This window comes from Lissotriton helveticus, chromosome 11, assembly GCF_964261635.1.
Source record: "Lissotriton helveticus chromosome 11, aLisHel1.1, whole genome shotgun sequence".
Classification (NCBI taxonomy): Eukaryota; Metazoa; Chordata; class Amphibia; order Caudata; family Salamandridae; genus Lissotriton; species Lissotriton helveticus.
The window spans coordinates 563,348,014-563,363,003 of record NC_136072.1 but is presented as its reverse complement, the minus strand read 5'-3'; positions in this window follow the sequence as shown (position 1 = coordinate 563,363,003).

The following is a 14,990-nucleotide window of genomic DNA, read 5'->3' as shown; positions in this document are numbered from 1 at the left end:
ACAGTGAAAGCAAATTATGTCATAAGAATGAAAAAGACATTCGGGATCATTTTGAGTCTGGCAGGATGGGTGCGCCACCAGAAACTTGCCATTGCCACACTCTATTCAAAGTCGGGGGAAGCTCTGGGCTTCCAACTGTGGAGCCTATGCTGGCTCTGCCAGTGGAAGCCTTTGACTTGAGAGTGCGCTGCCATAGGACCATCAGGTCATATTGATTGTTGTCCTGTCCTGTGTAGGGAGGGGAAACTGTCATAAGGTTTCATTCCCCGGGTCAACCGGCAGTGAAATTGCTCAGTGGTCCCCACACACAGGGAGAAAACACATTAGGGTAACTGCTTTTCTAAGAATAAACTCGTACTTTGGGAGTTTATTATTGAAAAACAAACAACTTTGCAGGACAGCCACATAAAACATGGTGCCTGCTTGATGAAGCTTCACTTCCTTCAATGGTGTTGCTACAGTGTCAGCTTCACTGAAGGCAGTGAGATCACTGCATGCCTAGTGGGAGACCTCTGAGGATAGCAGGTGGTCTTCAACCAGAAATGTGTAGGTAGTGGCCTCCAACAGCTCCTATTGTGCACAAAGTGAGACAACAGTATCATCACCATGAGGGATGAAACATTTTATTATAAAATGACATCATAACAAAGGAGACAAGGAGGCAGGTGAAATTCTCACAAAGAGTGAAAATAATAGATAATCTAGTGTTTTCATATATTTGATCAGTGTTCGACCACTCTAATGTTTTCCTATCTGTACCTCTCCGTATTAGCACCATGATGCTCCTAGGAGTGAAAGCTGCCCTATATAAATGACATCATTCATATAATAAAAGCGACAACCCTCACAGAATGAAGAAACACAAGTATCCCAATGATTAAACATTGTCCCTTTATAGGAGACAATGGCATTGCAAGAGACAAAAACTGCATAATGTGCGAGAATGTGACGAAGAGGTCTCGACTGTGAAGACGGCAAGACAATCTCCAAGAAGAAGAAAACATTTTCATATTGAAGAAAATATTATCAGAAGGGACACTAAATATAATCTCAGTGAAAGCAGCAACATTATTACAAGGAGGGAAACAATATCATCATAATGAAGAAGGCTATGTTGTTACAATGTAGGAGACAAACTTAACATAAGGAAAGCAACATCGCCACAGGCTTGTAATCAGAAGAAAGGAGACAATCTCACCGCGACGAAAGAGACGATCTTATCAGAATGAAGAACACAATGGCATTGTAATGGAAGCTGAAAAAGTAATCACACTCTAGATGACCATATCACCACACTAAATATTCACAGTGAGGAAGACACCCTTTGCAAATGGATGTCTAACACTTTCCCCAGGATAAACTCTAATAAGACCTAGTTCATCCTTTCTTACCACCGTGGGAATTAAATACATCTCAAGATGGGAACTACACTCTGTTAAATTCTCTCCTACCCTTGTCTTTGATGTTAGTCTGTCTCCATGTCCTCAAACATCACTAAAATAATTACACCTGTCAGGTTTTCTCTCCTATCCATAAAAAACAAGCATCTGTCAAGGACAATGGGTCTTGCCTATGCAAGAGCTTTAGGCTTAGGCAATTTGTTTTAGCCATGTTTTACACCAGCGTGGCTGCTTTTCAGCATGGCTAAACGTTAGTGGCATAGAGGAGAGTGTTGTGGAATGTTGTAGGGGGTCATAGAGTGGAGAGTCATGGAGAGGCATAGAGGAGAGTGTCATGAAGTGTCATGGAGGGGCTAGAGTGAGTGCTGAGGAGCAACATGGAAGGGCATAGAGTGGATTGGAGTGTCATGGAAGGGCGTAGAATGGAGTGATGTGAAAGGGTGTAGTGTGTTGTATAGTGTCAGAGTGGGGGGCATAGAGTTGAGCAGTATGTAGGGAGTGGAGTGGCATGGAGGGAGCAGAGGGGAGGGGCATGGAGTAGAGTGGCGTGTGATAGAGTGTCAGGGGGATTAGAGTGTTGTAGAGTGAACGGGCATAGAGGAGAGTGGAATAAAGTGGCATGGAGTGTCGTCCAGCATAGTGTCGTCGAGCGGCTTGACTAGGATTGGAGTATGCATGGTATGGTAGTGCACTGCCTATACAACCAACACATTTTCAATTGAAATGACCACTACATTTGCAGACGCATACAGTAGCACTGATAAAAGTACAGAGCACACAAACAATAATACGTGGAATTATCATCTCCTAGTGTAGTGAATTATTTTGATCATATTAAAATATTTGTTTCCACTACATTCCATAAATACAAAAAAGTGCTTCATTTGTGCATTCCTAATTCTGATATACTGTGAAATATCTGCACAGTTTATTACATACATTTACATTTTATCGTGTACTAGAAAAGCCTTTGCTTTCACAAAATAGTCACAGAAGTCCTTTCACTTTGAAGTCAGAGAAAGAAAAGTAAACCTCAGGCTTCCTTGGAAGATGCAGCCTGAGATTTGACCTGTGTCTTTGAACGCTCAGCAAATGTCAAAAGATAATGTTGCTTGAATATGAAATACCTTGAAAAAACAAGAAACATTTTGCAAAACAGGAACAGTTCCTTCATATTGGCATCAACTTTTTCAATATTAATAATAAGAACAAGATTTAAAGGCCTGTTTACATACATACCATGGTTTTGATTTTGAATTGTGAATGCTTTCTATAAATAATCATGACTTCTCAGAATGCTAACAATGAATAAGCTGCCACATGGAATGGCTCCTACCCTCCTGTTGGCTCTTAAAGGCATACTTACCCGCCACCTCCTCATGCCCTCTCAATGTTGCAGTTCTTCGGCGACCTGGAACACGGAGCTTGCAAGTGGTGTCGGCGGCTGGTCACAGCCTTGGGGCGCAAACGTCCATGCTTCACAGCCAAAGGGTTAAATATCTAGCACACTCCCAATTAACAGTTCAATAATGAAGCTTTTAAAAGATGTACTTAGTGGTTTGTAAATTATATTGTCTTGCATGGGCTCCCTGGTTTATAATACAACACTTAGGTGGAAGTTGCTTGGTGATCAAGCTGCTGGGTGCCTCCATGCCATGGGAATATTGATATTGAGTCCTGCGCTTTACTTGTTGTAATCTGGCATGTACAGCTATTTGACATGTCATAAGACTCTTCTGGAGTGTCTCCCATTTTTTCACAATAGTAAAGACTTCAGAAATGCACTGATTACACATGCCCGAACCCGAGGCCTAAATCATGCCCTTCAGAATCCAGGTTTTACAATTCTAGGGAATATAAGCCCAGGAATATTATGGTGCCCTCAAAATATCTACCAACTGGATTCATGTCATGGATGTAACTTTCAGTCTGGTTTGGTATTTCAGGCAACAGCTGTTAGCACGATTGGAGCTGCGGGCTTTTAATAAGAAAAGTAGAACCTCAAAGTTACTTCCGAATAACTTGAAGCAGACAGCAGGGGCACAGCTGCAACTGGTGCAGCAGATGCAGTGGTGCACTGATCCCTGATTATTGCTGTATTTTATAATTCAAACATCAGTCAGGGGCAGTTTCCTTCCTTGCACTAAGGCCAATGTCACACTGACTATGCTGTCAGTAGAAACACCAGAAATGTCAGTTGATCACTCTCTTGACAGCACTGGTGTTGTGGTGAATAACAATTCAGCGAAACATTACACACAGATGACGAAAGGGCAGAAACCAAGTATTTATGCGGTTGTGCCAGTCTAAACAGAGGTCAGACTTCTTTTTGTGTTCTAAATTAGATTAAAGCTTCCAGCAGCAAGATCGCACTGTGACAGTGGTTGAGCTGGGACTTATGAACCTTGGGGCTTATTTGCAAGCCCCCTGCACCACTGGTGCGTGTTAGACTTTGCATCTTTGGCGTGGTTCCCCTGAATTTTGCCTCTACCTCCTGTATTTTTGATACTTTGCTGGATTTTGTTACTGCTGGCTTTGATGCTTTGGGAACCTTGGCACTGCTGATCAGTGTCAAAGGGGAAGTGCTCCCTGTGTAAATTGTTACTGCAATTGGTTCTCCCTGATTGGCATATTTATTAGATTTACTGACAAATCCCTAGTAAACTGCACTAAGTGTGCCAGAACCTGTAAATCAAATGCTACTACTGGGCCTGCAGCACTGATTGAGCACCCACATGAGGAGCCCTGAAAAGGTATCTCATATCTGCCACTGCAGTGTCTGTGTGCGGTGTTAAGCTTCCATGTTGACCTGGCTGGTGCCAGGCCCTAAAATTCCCTTTTCTTACATGTAAGACACCCCTTGTATAGGCCCAAGGTAGCCCCATGGGCAGGGTGCAGTGCATGTGAAATGTAGGACATGTACTGGTGTGTGTGGCATGTCCTGTTACTGAAATACTGCCAATTTTGTTTTTCTCTGTTGAAAGGCTATCCGCCCCATAGATAGACCGGGAGATACTTTGTAACATCTTACAAGTAACTTCCCATTGGGACACGATAGAGAAATAAAATGTAGGCTCTCTGAGCTCAGCATTTAATAATACATCTTTTAGTAAAGATGGTTTTTAAATTGTGTTTGAAAATGCCACTTTTAGAAAGTAGACATTTTCTTGTTTAAGCATTCTGTGGGCCTCTGCCTGATTGTGGATTGACTGTGGATTGACTGTCTGGTTTTGGAGTGATGGGGGGATGTGCATTCACTATAGATAGCCAATGGGGGTGTACCTGGCCCTTCCTGGATGACTCAGAGCTGAGCTGATTGGGGCTTGGCTGCATTTAGAGTAGTGGGAGGAGATTTCCCAGCACCTGACTAGGGCCTGTCTGCCTTGCACAATGCTGTCTCCACCGCCTGTGGTCATACAGCACCAGTGACGACAGAACTGGTTTGGACTTGGCTCAGAGACCCTTGCACAAAGAGAACAAAGACAAAATGGGGTATAAGTAGTAGACCTTAAACCCCACAACTTTAGATCACTTCTGGACTCAAGAGGAACGTTTGCCAAGGAGAAGAGCTGAAGAGCTGTGAGGAGGAGTAACGCTCCTTTGCTGTGTGCTGTGTGGGTTTAGCCAGCAGGAGCTGTTTCTGCCAAGGAAAGGACACAGACTGGAACATTGCTGTGAAGATGCTTGAAGAAGAATCTCCAAGGGCATGTGTGTGCTGGCCTACTGTTCTGAAGTCTCAGGGACACAAAGAATTCACCCCAACTCCCCTGGACTCTGCTGCTGAGAGTTCTGACCTGCCAGGAGGTGCCTGTTCCAGTTCTGGGCCTCTGAAGGTTGTTCCTGCTGTTGGTAGCTGGAAGAAATCTGAAGAACTGAGCTAATCAAAGCATCGCCCTTCTTGCGGCTGTTTCTCCTGACGCAGCCTTGCGGTGCTAGAACAATCTCCATGCACCCTCACGCAGCTACAGAGACAATGCACCGCCTATCGCAGCTGCAGGAACTGATACATCGTGGGATCGCGGCGGAAGAAACTGACGTGCACCGATTGCCGCATCGCTCGCTGACTCATCCAGGATTTCCACATATCGCACCTGTGTGGCAAGTTTTCCGGATGCATCACCAGCAGACCAGAACCATCTTGGAGTCAACACATCACTTCCCCCTTACAGTCCGGGTTATACGCATCACTTCTCCTGCGTGCAGAAGAACTGTCACATCACCTCCTCAAGGACTCAGGAACTGACGCATCTCTTTGTTTCTCGACGCTTCCCTTCTCTGCGGCTGTTTGACCTTCCGGATTTTGACACATCCACAGGTACTTTGTGCAGAATCACGCATTCCTAGTTTTCTATGGACCAAGTTGCTTGAAACCTTTGAAAAGTAATATTCTTATTACATGTATGTTGGATTTTGTTGTTTTGGTCTTGTTGAGTTTAGATAAAGATACTTTATTTTTCTAAACTGGTGTTGTGCCCATTTGTGGTGTTATCACCTTATTGCTGTGTGTTTTGGGTACAGATGCTTTACACATTTCCTTTGAGATAAGCCTGTCTGATCGTGCCAAGCTACACAGGGAGTCAGCAGGGGTTATCTAAAGTGTGCATCCCCCTTACCCTGACTAGAAGCAAGGGTCCCTATTTGGACAAAGGCACACACCTCTGCCAACGAGAGACCCCCATTTCTAACAGTGCATCACTGTTTATGTAATAAAAAGTGATGCACCAACTGCGCAAGGGGCTTGTAAATAAACCCCCAATCTCCAGACCCCAAGTTGAATCTGAAAGCAACAAAAAACAGTGAGGAGAGAGCTTGGGATAAACAAAGTATATGAATCGGAAAACGGAAAGGCAAAGTAAGTGAAAGTTTTGTCAATGTACCCATTTTTTCTTATCTTGGCAGAAAACCTATCAAGAGAACAGAGTTTAACTACTATGACAAAGATGCAGCAGTGGAAGGCATATAACTGCATGTGTCTCCTTATGTAGAATGGTAGGGCCGAATTCGACCAAGAACCCTTCAGTATTTGCCCGACGTTAGCCGCCTCTCATACCATTCGAGATTACCAAACAAAGAGGCAGGCGCTGGAGACAGAAGACAGGAAACAGGAGTTTTTTCCGACGGAGCAGAACACGTCAAATCAGACAACAGGGTATCTTCTCGAGGTGCTCTGAACGCATCCTTGAGGCCTGGCCTCTTATACACAGGTTTATTGCTTTATTACATGAAACACATTCTTGTCAATACTTGATGTACGGAAAGACATCCTCGGAATCCCCGCTTCACCCCCGTTCCCACACATATTTACAGTAGAGTTCCCACCTCAACCTCAGCATGTGGTGGTTGTCGCGCAGCTGGACATTCTGCTGGGAACGGGAAAGTGGGCGATTGGTCGGATCTGGAGGTGTGAGGGTATTGATTAACCACCGCTCCTTTGATGTGAGGCGAGGTCCTACTATAGGGGGCAATAAGCTGCATCTGTCGGGCTAGGTGATGGCCTGGGATCGGGCTGGACAATCGGGCAGGGAGGAAGAGGTTATCAAAAAGGGGCCTGTTCTTTGAATGAGATGAAAGAGCGAGGGGGTTCAGCACGGGATGTGGCTCGGAGACAGGGTCGCGCTAGAGGTGCACTTATGGTCCAAGCAGGAGAAACCGGGGGCTGTCGGGGCCCGGGGGAATGCTTGCGAGGCTGGGGTGTGAGGGGGAGAGGCGCGCAGGTTATTGGCAGTGGGCAGAGAGGTCGTGACACAAAAATGGCTGCCACCTACTTTCGCGATGGGGCCTAAAAGGGACAAGATGGCGTGGCTACTGTTTTCGTGGTTGTCGCTCTACTTTCAACGGTGGCTGTGGTGAACATAAATGAACGCCGCTTATGTATACCGATTTTAGTCATTTTCCACAGTCCCCAGTTTTTATCATGAGTTAGTTCATTTCTGTTTATGTCTGAGGTAAGGACGTACAAGCTGACATCTAGTTATACTAATAAGGGAAGCATGTGGCTGGGCTGTCTATTGAGGTCTTTGGTAGCCCATATGCATTACGGGCAGATGGAAATAATCTTGCTAGCAATGTTGACAGAATCGTACATAACCACATGTAGTCAATGCGATAGGCGAGGAGGCAGTGCATACAAAATTACATTAGGGGTGTCATATGTTAGACCTTGGAGACGGGGACATTATTTAGACGATGTAGAAAATTCGTTCGAATACAAACATGATGTCATACAAAAAATGTGCTGGCCAAATAAGGGCTATTAAGTATATTTCTTGAGGTCTGGACTTCATGGGGGTCAAAACTAGACGGTATGCTCATGTGCATAACTGGTGTTCTACAATCATTATGATACAGAGTTAACGCTTCTTAGTTATCCATGTACAGTTAAAAGTGACCAATGTAATGTTTCGAAAGCTCAATTGGGTGATAATCAATACAAGTGGTTGGGAGAGGAATTCAAATTAATACAAGGGACAGTCAAGGGGTGGCAATGTTCAAAAAGGGTTCGTCTGTCCAGTGTCTTTTTACAGCGAGCCATCACTGGTAGGCTCTCATTGTTTTTCTTCTTTCGTTGGCACTGTTGAGCACCGGCGGTGGAGCTATGCATCCAGCTCTACTTCAGATCTCGCGTTGCAGGGTGTGGCCATTCTTTGCTCTTGGACCACAGTCCTGTGTTTGTCCTGTTCCTTAACTAACCTATCATAGGTACCTTAGGCGGTGTACCCGCATTCCGTTCTTCCTTCATGACAAACCCTATTCTATCTTTTGTGCTGTCTTTCGTCTCAGAGTCAAGTAAAAAAATTCCATATGAAAAAAGGGGGGTGATGGGGGCGTGCTTTGGGAGGCCGAGGGAAGAGAGGGTGGTGTGGGATCAGATCTGAGGCGGACCAAGGAGGGCAGAAATTTCAAGCAAGTGGGCCCACCAATCGGGCACAATGGGCTGGGACTTTCGGTACGAGCTCATCAACGTGCAGGGGCTTTTGGGTGGCCCTTCCTTCCTTCACTTTCCACGCTGAGAACGGTGCCTTGTCCCGCAACTCTTTGCTCTGCGGCTCCACCTAGGTCGAGGTCATAGATATTCCCCGATCTGCAGCCAGGCTGTGCGTCACATCCGGCCTCTCTCCTCCTGACGACTGCACGTTATCCTTAAATGAGTATAAAAAACAATTTTTAGAGAATTGGCAGGGGAAGACGTTTACACACTTTAATTTCTCTCCCAACCCCAAGTAGTTGGGGAAACGTTCATTGGTCACGATAGGGTGGATGCTTAGTAATCCTTACATCGGTGTATGTTGTTAACTCTTGCATCATTGCTGTAGTGCAGGTTGGCAAGCATTTTTTATTTTCAAACAACACGTCTGTCTGGCGTTTTACTCTTGTTATATTTGCGTACGTGGCAAGAAGTCTGATGTCTAAAAATTACATAGTTTATCGAATTCAAACCGGCTCCTTCAGTAGAGACTCGCGTTTGTCTAAAACAAATCCTGTTGAGCTATATGTTTCTTCAAGGTCTGTTAATTTATAAAAAATGTGAAATGCTGTTATCATGGGACTATAGCTACAGTCTTTAAGATTTTCTGGGATGGCTGGTACAGAACAGGGACCATTCTGGAGGAACGGGGACGTATCGGACATTCTATTTTTGTACAATGGGCGGTGGTAATCCGAACGATGAGGGTGGTGTTACCAAAGTACTTAAGACAAAAGCCACTGACATATAGTTCCCTTTTTAAGGGTCAGATTAGGGGACATCAGTCGTCTCACCTGTCCTTTCTTTCTCAGCCAATTAAGTTTCATCATTTTACAGAAAAGAGAGGCAGTAATATGGCAAAATACGATCGTTTTGTTTCTGTCAATTTGTTCAAACACTGTCGTGTCTAAGAGCCAATTATTCCCGTACCGGCGAGGTGCAGTGTCGTCATTTATTCAAAAGGGAGCGAGGGAGAGAGTGTCGTGCGTACCAAATAGGCTATTAGTACACAGAGAACATAAAAAGAGGGAGAGAGAGAGAGGGAGAGAGACGTGTACAATAATAGGCTATTCAGTGCACACACATATAGATCAGTACGGGTCAGTTTCACGTATAAAACACAAGCTGAGGGAAAACATAAATTCATAGTTTACATATACACAAATACCAGATAGGGTGCGACAGTACATACATCAAGTACGAAAACTTAAGATAAAACAGAGGGCTATTTTTGGCGAAAGAGCCTTTTCATGCGTGTTGCATATTTTCAGTACTCCATTTAATTCATTTCGGGGTGGAGCTCTTCGTTCTCCTTCCTTCCTAATAGCAGACAATTTCTGTTGGTAACCTCGCTTCAATAAATACTTACTCCTTTTAATTGGTCGGACACTGGTCCAGTCGTGCTTATACTCACGGTGGGGTCTTCCAACATCTAACAAATGACGATCCAAGTTGAGGTAAAGGAGGGGTGTCTGTCGGATGTGCGATGGTGCAATTCTGACTTTTCTATGAGGATGGAAGAAGAGGGGGTGAATCTAAAACATGACAATATCCCTAATTTCTGGGCTGAGGGGGGGTTTTCGATGAACCCCAACCCGGGGTATCCTTAACTTTTCTCATCTAGTCTGCTGAGGAAAATTGAATTTTGCCTTGTTATATGTGCCTACGTGTTCCCCATCCTATGTTATATGTGCATGATCGATATGCATGTATCCCCCTATGATCGATTAAAGACGCAATTATAGTTGTGTCCAACTCTAGTATGCCAGTATCCAGTTCTCGTGAAAACAACGAGTATTAGGCCTATGTTGCCACGTTTTACAGTGTGCACGTTAAATTCATTTGAATTGTCCCCGTTTCTAGGCCTCAAAGGGCCCGGACACCAGATTCAAGCTCCAGTCTCCTGAACCCACTCCGAGGAGCGAAGCAGCCCCCACCTGCATCCCTGACCCTTCACTTACTTCCTGCCGTGCAGCGCGGTGCCCGGCCTGGCTCTGCCTGCCTGTCTGCCAAGAATATGTTATGCTTCCAGTTATCAGTTCAGCTCTCCGTCTTCACATTCCTAAACTACTGAACCGCATAAACATCTCCAGCTCTAGTCTAGTCTTTCTGTCTCCATGCAAGAGAATTACTGTATTAATATTCATGGAAGATTCATAGCACACGCAATACATGTAGAATATATGCATGCACCAGCCTTAGTGTCAAGTAGCCTTTGCCTTGATAACTTCTAGATTCTATCAACATGTACTCCAAACACCAGATACCAGATATGCTATAGGTACATGTCGTCCTGACACCGCAGACTTTAGTCTCCTCTTCTAGTGCAGAAGTCATAGCCCCCAGTTCTCCCCGGTAACACGTCATAATCCGTTTGCGCGCACCACTAGGTTAAAGGTCCCAGCTGCTCAGGTAGCCCCCTCCATGTTTCCGCCCATTCATGACACTTCTGTGACGTTCTCATCACATGTCTACGTGCACGCCCTGTGCACGCCTTCCTTTTCACACCCATGTGTTCTTATCTTACGTTTGTCATTAGTTACGCCTACTGTATGTAATGTAATTGTGATGTTTTACTATATATACCTTGTACTGTTGATGAAACGTTGCAGCTGCCTCTCTATTTTATTTCAGGCTGTCCCGATCCTGTCCCTTCCCTTTTGCCTGAATAAAGCCCGTTCAACTCAGATACATCGGATCCTGCCTCTTATTTATTGAGCTATCTGTTATATTAATGTATTCAAAAATAGTACCGGTAATTAATTATTTATTTACCACACTGCACATTAAGTTGACTCACTGGTGCGCGTCATTTAGGGCGTTCATTTGGGATATCGGTCGGGGTCCGAGGTACTACAATAACCCTTCAAGTTTCTGGCGTAGGCCACTCTCCCATTCACTAGCTCCAGAGAGGGAGAGAGTCGTTCCTAGGTAGGGTAAGTGCTATATTCTTTCTCGTCCTTCACATGCAGGTATCATGTTCGGGCTTGTTTTTCTTATTCCATTAACCCCTCGATCCATACCTCAGTCATACAAAAAAATTCGTCCGTCAACCCAGACGTGCGCCACACATGAGCAGTCATACAACACAAATCGGGGCCCACGCGGGCATTCATATCATACAATTCTTCTTCTTTCTGCGTGTAACACGGTGCATTCTGGGTCTTCTCCATACTCCAGCTGAAATTCCGATATTAACCTGAAGAAAAAGCAAAGGGGGGGGTGACAGCGTACAAAGCACATCAGCGCGCAAAAACACGAAAATGTTTTTACCTACCACGTGCCTAACTTATCTTTTTTGGGAAGCAGTACCTTGCATCTCGGCATTGCAGCCCAGAGGAACTGGTCTATTGTCCTTATTCATAGATATATCTAAATATCCGAATCTTTTACATATTGCTTATGCTGCAGGAATGCAAAAATACGACAGATCTTGACTATTCTTTTCGCATTGTTCGTATGTACCATGCCTTTCTAATTTTTCATAACCAAAATTGCTTCATTTTACTTGTCCTTTATTTATTTTGAAAATCGTAGCCTTTATCCGAGAACCTACCAATCTAAGTGACTGATATGAGGCTAGTTCTACATATTATTATTTTTTTTCTTTTAAAACCTTGATTGAAAAAGATGTCAGCATAAAAATACGGGCCTGCAACCATACAGGCCGGCCACGGGGCAGACGGGAAATGTATGAGGTAAGGAGAGATTACACTTGTAGTATAGGAGTACGTAATGAGCGAGCCATTGTAATTGGAAAAACTTAAACGAGACAAATGGTTGCAGGATCAATGAAGGTTGATTTTATAATTGAAAGTAAAACAAGATCAGTTACAATAAAATCGTTTATACGCATACCATGGGCGAGCATCATGAGTAGCATAACTTCGAAAATACAATAATCAATAGTGAATAAGAACCAATATCAGTAGGGTTGTCCGCATGCCCAGTCAGTACCCTTCCCCGCCCGCCACGTGCTCAAGGACCGTATACATATCCCATAATATCAAGGCTATGTAACTAAAACGTCATAAGGAGTTGCAAGTCTCGCCTATACTGGCGCCATTTTGGGGCGTGGCCGGGTGGGTCCAGAGTATAGTCCAAATGCCTCCGACAACTAGCGGCCGGACCAGAATCCCTTTCGGTAGTTCAAAAAGTTCGTTAGCGCCAACAGAGAGGACAAGCGGCGTGGGCTGCGGCTTAAAGGCGAGGAAGGCAAAATCTTCCCTACCGGGTCACGCTGAGGTCCCACCGGAGCTGATCGAGTTGGCAGTCTACAGTGTCTCTTAGTAATTCGGACAAAGGCCGGTGTCAGCATGAGAGCACCACCATCTTGTGACAACGTTGTGGCCACTCCGGAGAGCGGGACAGCAGGTGTATCCCTCCACAGATACGTTGAATCAGTCTTTCTTTCGATACCAGATGTGGATAAGGTGGCGGTAGCCCGAGGCAGTGGCATATCCATGGGGGATAGTCGAGCAACAGTGGCGGTGGCCCCCACCGGAAGCCTGCGGGAGTCGAGGGCCAGTGACTTTCGTAGAATTTTAAAACTGAGAGGACGTCTTCAAGAGTGGGGCTCATGCCCGAGCAGGCAAGCATCCGAGTTCCAAGGTTGCCCAGAGCCATCCTTGCAGGCCATGCCCAAGTCTGTGGAGCCGACCGCCATTTCGTGAGCTCCATGGCAGCCGCCTGTCGCTGTACCACAAGAGCGGGTGCAATTCAGCCGGATGGTGGATGAGACGCTGTAGCCGCAAGAGCAGGCGAAACTCAACCGGCCGAGTGAGGCACTGTGCCGCAAGAGCGGGCGCAACTCAGCTGGCCGAGCGAGGCACTGTGCCGCAAGAGCGGGCGCAACTCAGCTGGCCGAGTGAAGCGCTGGGGTGCAGCTGAGGCCCCTCCACCTGGGGAGGTGGGGGAGGCTCGTTCGCGCCGCCTCTTCCTCCCAGTGCACCCCACGCCATCTCCTGGCGCAGGTATATGTGATGGTCGGACCAGGCAATAAGAGAGGGGGGGGTCATCAGCAAGGCATTCACCCCCCCCACCCGTGGCTCGCTGGATGCCGCCTCAGGGTGGACGAATGGGAAGGCCAGTACAACAACATCGTGGCCGTGGTGCTTCCGGGCCATCCACCCAACGACCTCTTCGGCCGATGGCTGCCAGCAAGGCCTTGGCGTGTTGGGTAGCCTCCGGCCTATTCGCTCAACGGGCCGCTACCGACGCTACCTCGCCGGCTGATGGCTTTTGTAGACTTTTTATAGCCCAAAGCCTACTAAAAAGTAGCTCAAAGTAGCCCAACATTGAAGGCGGGACAGGAACAGCGTTAAGCAGACGGCGAATGCATTTGGGCTTGTTGTTGCAGCCGCTGCCATGTAAATAGTCGTTTAATAAAAAGTTTTAAATAGTTGTTTAATAAAAAGTTTTAAATAGTTACTTTGCTGGGGTGTTGTATATATTTATAATATTTGCATATTGTTTGTCGTTATTTGGGCGGGGTGGGCGGTGGAGCCGAACTGTCTTGCAGCCATCATGGTGTCGAGCTCGATTCTTCTCACTAGTTTCATATTTCTCATGAGGGGTTGTTCCTAATGTTTCTATTTTAGCGAGGTCAGAAAAGAGATCCCATCAGTGGCCTACTGATTTTGCTCGATTCCTTTTGTTTTTCCTAACGATTTTTATGTTTTTGTTTGCTAGCACGATACAGCGGCTAACCCACAATTTTTTTTATATTTATGTCCTTTTTATTAGGGGCGTCCTCCGGTGGAGCCGGATGATCTACCTCTAATAAACGGTCCGGGCTGAACCAACTACCAACAAACGGGGCAAAGATAGGCATGACGGGTTACAAAGGGGACAAAAGTCTGCACTACCTATCCTTCACTATCCGCAAAGACTAAACAGAGTATTGCGACCCTGTGCTTATTTGTGAATATAGAATAACCCAAAGAGAACCAATTCCGAACGATCAATGTTCGGTCAAACAATCAATCAAATGAGGGATAAAAATAGGCACGACGGATTACAACGGGGGCAAAAGCCTGCGTTACCTATCCTTCACTATTCACAAGGACTAAACAGAGTATTGCGACTCTGTGCTTTTTTGTAAATAGAGAATGATCCAAAGAGAACCAATTCCAAAACAGTAAATGCTTGGATAACAATCAATCAAATGGAGAGGGAAGTAGGCACAACGGATTACAAAGGGGGCAAAGGCCTGCGTTACCTACCCTTCACTATCTGCAAAGACTAAACAGAGTATGGCGACTCTGTGCTTGTTTGCAAATAGAGAATCTCTCAGAAACAATCAAATGAGTAATACTAGTATTTTCAAACAATCAAACAATCAATTCGCAATTCGGCGTGTTTACACGACCTTACCCGGACCGCATGGACAGTTTCTTGTCTTCCGCTTCCAGCGCCTGATCGTCCTCTATTCTCCGTAATTGCTGTGGCACTCCTGATGGTTCCCAGTCAGGACCGTAGATCACTCGAGAGAGGTCTGCTCGCAACCGGTGAAGTTCGGATGATCGGCTGCCAGACGAGGGTCTATCGGGCAGGTGCACTTCCCGATCGTTGCAGTCATTCACTCTGTCGTTGGGACCTCTCTCACTGGATCCGCGCGTCGCTGA